The sequence below is a fragment of the Chrysochloris asiatica genome, unplaced genomic scaffold (genome assembly GCF_000296735.1).
Source record: "Chrysochloris asiatica unplaced genomic scaffold, ChrAsi1.0 scaffold00295, whole genome shotgun sequence".
NCBI classification, from domain to species: domain Eukaryota; kingdom Metazoa; phylum Chordata; class Mammalia; order Afrosoricida; family Chrysochloridae; genus Chrysochloris; species Chrysochloris asiatica.
In genome coordinates, this window is record NW_006408813.1 from 208142 (window position 1) to 214906 (window position 6765).

Sequence of the window (6765 nt, forward strand, 5' to 3'; positions counted from 1 at the left end):
GTATCCCATTGATGATCCACCTCTCTTTGAAATGGGCACACATATGGATATCTTACAGTCAGGCCAAATTTCTTTTAAAAAAAAAAGCCTTTATTGTGAATTGAGTGATAGTTTACATGGGAGAACATCAGTTTTGCACTCATCCTATCATATTTCATTTCATTGCAATTATTACAATCCCCTCCAAACATCATCATTCAACAGTATTTGTTTCTATTCCCTTTGCTGCTGTTGTTTGTTTTGATGTAAACAAAATCAGTCAGGAATAGATAATCATTTAAACAACCAAAGGGCACATTCTGCAAGCCTGCCTCCTGGTTTCCAGCACACAGTCTTTTCTTCACATGAGTCTACCATCCTCAGCTGCTCTATCGCTCCATGTCATCATCTCTGTCTTTATCTCTGGTGTCACTGCTTCTCTGGATAGGGTCCCACGTTCCTTCTCCCTTGATGGTCCTAGAGTCCTCTATTCCTGGGATGTAAGATTAATTATGCTCCCCTTTATGCTATAAAACTTCTACCTTTACAGTTGTAGCAATCACAATTAGTCATAATAACAATTACTCACTAGTGAATCATAAGAATCTTAGCCCCATCTCCTTTCACCAGACCCATTTAGACAAGATGAAAACTATTCAGTGGGGACTCTACCTTCCCCTGCACACTCTGAAACTAAACTTCCTCTTGAAAACTTAAAAGCCACCACTTCGTGCCGTTATAACACCCCCATTTTAGGTAGCCAATGTCTTAAGTTGCCCGTCCCTATCAACCCTATGTACAGAGGGGAAAAGTTTGATCCTTGATATGAAGACTCATTCTCTCTTTCAGTTGTCTCCCAATTTCGTTGGCATAGATGAGTGAGTGCTTCCTGTGCTGCATAAGTTTGTTGAAAAATATTTCAATTTTTATTCCAATCAATTCCCGGATCCTTGTTCTTTGCCATTTCCTTCAATGCACCTTGGATTTCTTCCTTCAGTATGATTGGCTCTTGATCATATGCTACCTCCTGAAATGGTTGAACATTGACCATTTCTTTTTGGTATGTATTCTTTGCATCTTCTTTTGTTGTTTTCTGTATGATTAAATATTTCCCCCTAAGAATCCTTTAATATTGCCAGTCAAGGATTGAATTTTTTCTTCAATTCCCTCAGCTCTAGAAATTCTATGCTCTGGTGTGGTGCTATAGGATAAGCACTTGAGTGCAAGTCAGTTTGAACTGCAAAGTCAGTGGTTCAGACTCACTCCTTGGAAACTTTATACACAATCACTGTGAGTCAGAACCTACTCCACGGCACTTTACAACAACAACAACACCCTTTCTTTGGACTCCAGTGTGGTGCTGTAGGATCAGCACTAGACTGTGAACCACAAAGTCTACAGTTCAAACCCACGGGCTGCTCCTCAGAAATCCTACACAGGTTCACTGTATGTTGGCACCAATTCAATGGCATTTAACAACAACAACCCTTTCTTTCTCATCTTTAATTGACAAATGAAGAGTGTGCATGCCATGTTCCCAAGTGGCAGCTTAAAGAACGGGGAACCTGATGTCACATTAGCAAAGCACTTACAAAACAATGAAAAAAACCCTGGTGGCACAGTGACTAAATGCCAGGTGCGCTAACTGAAAAATTGGCAGTTCAAACCCACCAGTCACTCTAAATGGGAGAAAGATATGGCAGTGTGCTTCCATAATGAGTTACAGTAATGAAAACACTATGCAGCATTTCTACTCTTTCCTGTAAGGTCATTATGAGTCACAATTGTCCAGAGCATGCAAAACAATGGGACTCTTATTATGTACATAGACATTTTGACTGGGCTTCTCAAGGATCCAGATTCCTGGAACATTTAACTTAAATACCAGCAAAAGCTCTTGCCTTTCTCACTTCCCATCTGGCACCTAGAGGCTGTCTTTTGCAACGAATGTCCTTTCTGTGATGTGTATTCCAAATTACAAAACAAGAGATGAGAGTTTGTCCTGTTTAAGTGCATCATTGTGCTAATGAAATTAATCAGTTGCAGTGACAATCTTAGAACAGTTGGGAAGCTGACAAAATGGTAGTAGTTAAGAAGTGGCTACTGGAGAGAGAAGCTGAATTAAAAACAAAAAACACAACTCCTTCAGAAATCCACTTGTTAATGGGGCCTTAGAGTAAAGGGGAAAAGGGGATTATTATTCCATCTCTAATGAAGTTGGGCTGCTAATCGCAAGGTCACAGGTCAGTAGTTCAAATATACCAGTCGCTGTGCAGGAAAAAGATGAGGCTTTCTGCTCCTGTAAAGAGTTACAGTCTCAGAAACCCTATACAGGGTTCCTATGAATCAATACCGGCTGTATGACACAGGACCACCACCACCAATGAAGGAAGGATTTTTCCGAGGATGTGATCCCTTTCCTATTTAATGTTTGCATTCCGCATTAGCTTCAGTTTCTGTAAATGTAACAAACAAGAATAAAATGTAATTAAACTGAAAATCCATGCCCATATGGTCATGGATTAATGTAGTAAACTAGCATCTTGAGAAAGGGGAATTGAGTTCAGGGCCCTCAGTTCAGCTCATCTAGTTGTCTGTTTTCTGTTGAACAGATAGTGATTTCTCTATCTAGAAAATGACAAGGCAGACTAGATACTATAAGATGAAAGTGGGAGTATTCTTAGTGTCTGTCCAGCTGATTCTGAATCATAGTGACCCCATGGGATAGTGTAGAACTGCCCTAGAGGGTTTTCTTATCTGTAATCATTATGGGCTACAAAGCCAGGTCTTTGTTAGCAGCCCAACACTTAGCTGCTTCTGCCATCAGGGCTCCTTGATATGCAAAGGTGGATTCTTACAGATCTAACATTCCAAGATGCTGAGACTCTTGAGAAAAGTTTTATTACAAAGCTGAATTTTAGTGAGTTTTAGGTAATCTTTTTGAGATGTGTAATTTGAGCCCTAAGTTGTTGTTAGACACTTTAGTTCTGACTCATAGTGACCCTAAGTACAATGAAACCCTGCCCGTCCTGCACCATCCTCACACTCATCATTGTGGCTGAGTCCATTAGTATAGCCACTGTGCCCATCCATCTGTTTAGAGTTGTGTTCAGTATCTAGTGCTGCGAGAATAGAAATTAGCACAATAGCTTTAGCAAACAAAAATTTATTCTCCCACAATTTAGGATGCTAGAAGTGTGGATTTGCAGTGTAAACTCTAGGGAAGGTTCTCTTTCTTTGCAGGCTCACAGCTTAGGAGGGAGGTCTTGTCTCCTTTTAGCATCTGTAGGCCCAATAGTGCTTGGAGATTTCCATGTGTCTTGGTGTCAATTTTACCCTGGATCTAGGAGGTTCCCAGCACTCAGACCTGGGTCAAAAGGACTCCATCAACTCCAGCTGTTCATTCTTGGTGGTAGTGGGTCCCACTGTTTCTAGTCACATCTCTCTCCTTTGATCTCTTGTAAGATTAAAGGTGTTACAGGCGACACTCCAGGAAAACTTCCCTTACGCTAGATGAGGGCTCTGGACAGGATTAAAGAGGTTACATTCCATACTTAATCATTTTATAACAGATTGGTTTATCTCATCCAATCACATCATAGGGGATCATTACATAACTGCAATATTGCATAATTACTTAACTATCAAAGTACTGAGAATCATGGTCCAGCCAAGTTGATACAATTTTTTGAGGGAGCAGGAATATTTCAATCTATGACAAGAGTCTTCCTCTTTATTACTGACCCTCTACTTTACCAAGCATGACATCCTTCTCCTGGGACTGATCCTTCATGATAACATGTCCAAAGTACATGGGATAAAGCCTTGCCATTTTTTCTTTGAAGAACGAAATAGTAAGCTCAATTTTCTAGTGGAAGTTCTAGATTATACATTCATTTGGGATAAAAAGGATCCTATAGAGCAAATGAATTAATGGCTATCTAAATGGGTTTGTTTTTAATACTGCTTACATTTTGTTTTCCTCCCTAGTCCTCAGCCACTGTCTCTAGGGAGACTACTTTCAATATTTTCCAATTCCACAGCTAATAGACTCCACTGTCAGGAAGTTTTGTGTGGTGCTTATCGTAAATTTTCTCTCCTGCAATTTCATCCATTTCCTCCTCCCCTCAGCTTCATCACTTCCCTGCCAAGTACCAGCAGAAGGATGTTTCTTTCTTGGTTTGTTTTTCTTTTAAACTGGTATTTAGGAGCCTAGAAAGGTACAGAAAAAATGCTGGAAATGCAAGTAAAGCAAACATTTGCACAGTTAAATGGGCAAAGCAGTTTTAGCAAAACATAAACATTTCTCTGATATCCCCACCCCCACTTAAGCTGAAAAAGTTACTATTGGGTTTTTTTTGTTGTTGTTGTTGTTAGGTGTCATCCAGTCAGTACCAAGTCATAGTGACCCGATATATAATAGAATGACACACCATCCAGTCCTGCACCATCCTCACAACTGCTGCTATTCTTGAGCCCGTTGCTACTGCCACTGTGTCAATCCATGTCATTGGGGATCTCCGTCTTTGTCAGTGCCCCGCCACTTTACCAACCATGATATCTTTCTCTAGGAACAAGTCTCTCCTTATAGTAAGTCCCAAGTATAAGAGACGAAGTCGAACCATCTTGGCTTCAAAAGGAGCATTCTGGTTGTACTTCTTCCAATGCATATGGGTTTGTTCTTCTGAAACTTCATGATGCCTGCCTGTAATTCTCTAATACCATAACTCAAATGCATCAATTCTTCTACAGTCTTCCTTATTCATTGTCCAACTTTGACATGCATATGATGCTATTGAAAATACCATGACTTGGGTCAGACTCACCTTAGTCCTGAACCTGACATCAATGCTTTTGAACACTTTAGAGAGGTCTTGTGCACCAAATTTGCCTACTGCAATACGTCATTTAATTTCTTGACTGCTGTTTCCATGAGTGTTGAAAGTAGATCCGAGCAAAATGAAGTCTTCAACAACTTCAATCTTTTCTTCATTTATCATGATATTATTTATTCTTCCAGTGGTGAGGATTTTTTACATTAAGGTACAATACATACCAAAGTCTTTGATCTTTATCAGCAAGTATTTTCATTCTTCTTTGCTTTCAGCAAGCAAGGTTGTATCATCTACATATTGCAGGTTGTTAATGAGTTTTCCTCCAATCCATGTTCTTCTTCATAGATTATTTGCTTAGCATATAGATTAAGTGTGTGCACCTTTCCTGACTTTAAACCATTCAGTGTCCCCTTGTTCTGTTTGAATAACTGCTTTTTGTTCTATGTACAGGTTCCTCATGAGTACAATTAAGTGTTCTGTAATACTCATTCTCAGCAATGATGTTGTAGCTTGTCATGATCTATGCACACAGTCAAAAGCCTTTGCATAGTCAAAAAAAAGCACAGGTAAGCATCTTACTGATATTCTATGCTTTCAGTTAAAATACACTATTTTTGGGTTTTACCCATCATAAATTTATCTATCATAAATGTATCCACCATTAATATATCCACCATATATTCAGGGTGGGGGAATTGATTCCAGGAATAGGAAAGAAAGATGGCGTTTCTGAGGTTCTTATATCCATTGGCATGACTCCAGATGGTCAGGGTGTCCAAAGGCCATTGGTGCTTCCAGAGGATATTTGGGAATAAAATGATTAAAAGACTCAGCAACAGAATTTCATTTGGGGAGCTCAGAATTGGAAACTTCTCCATTCATTTACCAGCAAACCAAAGGAAATGAATTGGTGTCTATAGGATGCACTGTGATGTAAGCTACTTCCTTCTTCTTTTTTTTTGTACTTTGGGTGAAAGTTTACATAGCCAAGTTAGCTTTCCTTTCAACAATGTATATACATTTTGTTTTGTGAAATTGATTGCAATACCCTCAGTGTAACATCACTCTTCCCATTTCCTCCTGGGTTCTCCATTTCCAATTGTCCTTCTTTCCTGCCTTTTCCTGCCTTCTGAGCTATATTTGGAGGTAAATGCTTCCCCTTTGGTTGCTTCTGGTTGATCACACTGAATACATTCCTCCCTGGTGTTTTTATTCAAGTCATATTTTGGCTATTGCTGTTGTTGTTGTTGTTGTCAGGTGCCATCGAGTCAGAAGCGACTCATAGCAACCCCATGCAAAGCAGAACGAAACAATGTCCGATCCTGGGCCATTGTAGACTTGTTTTAATTTTCTTCAGTTTCAGCCTGAACTTGCACATAAGAAATTGAAGATCTGTTCCACAGTTGCCCCTGGTCTTGATGATATTGAGCTTTTTCTACAATCTCTTCACATAGATATAATCAGTTTGATTCCTGTGCCTAATGAAGTCCGTGTATATAATAACCTCTTATATTTTTTTGAAAAGGTATTTGCAGTTTAAAAGTCAGTGATCTTGCAAAATTCTATCATGTGATCTCCAGTATCATTTCTATCACCAAGGCCATATTTTCCAACTACTGATCCTTCCTCTTTGTTTCCAATCACCAAAAATTGTCAATACATTTTAATGACATTGTTTGATCAACTTCACACTGAAGAAGTTGGTGATTGTTGTTGTTAAGTGCCTTTGAGTTACTTCTGACTCATAGTGAACTTGTGTAGGGTTTCTGAAAAGCAGCTGATGGGTATGAACTGCTGATTTTGTGGTTTGCAGTCCAATGCTTATACTACACCACACCAGGAGTCCTCACTGGGTTTAGTGGTATGTACATTTAAATAGTAGTGGTATTAACTGATCTTCCTTGTAGGTGTATGGATATTATTCTATCACAGATAGCGTTGTACTTCAAGA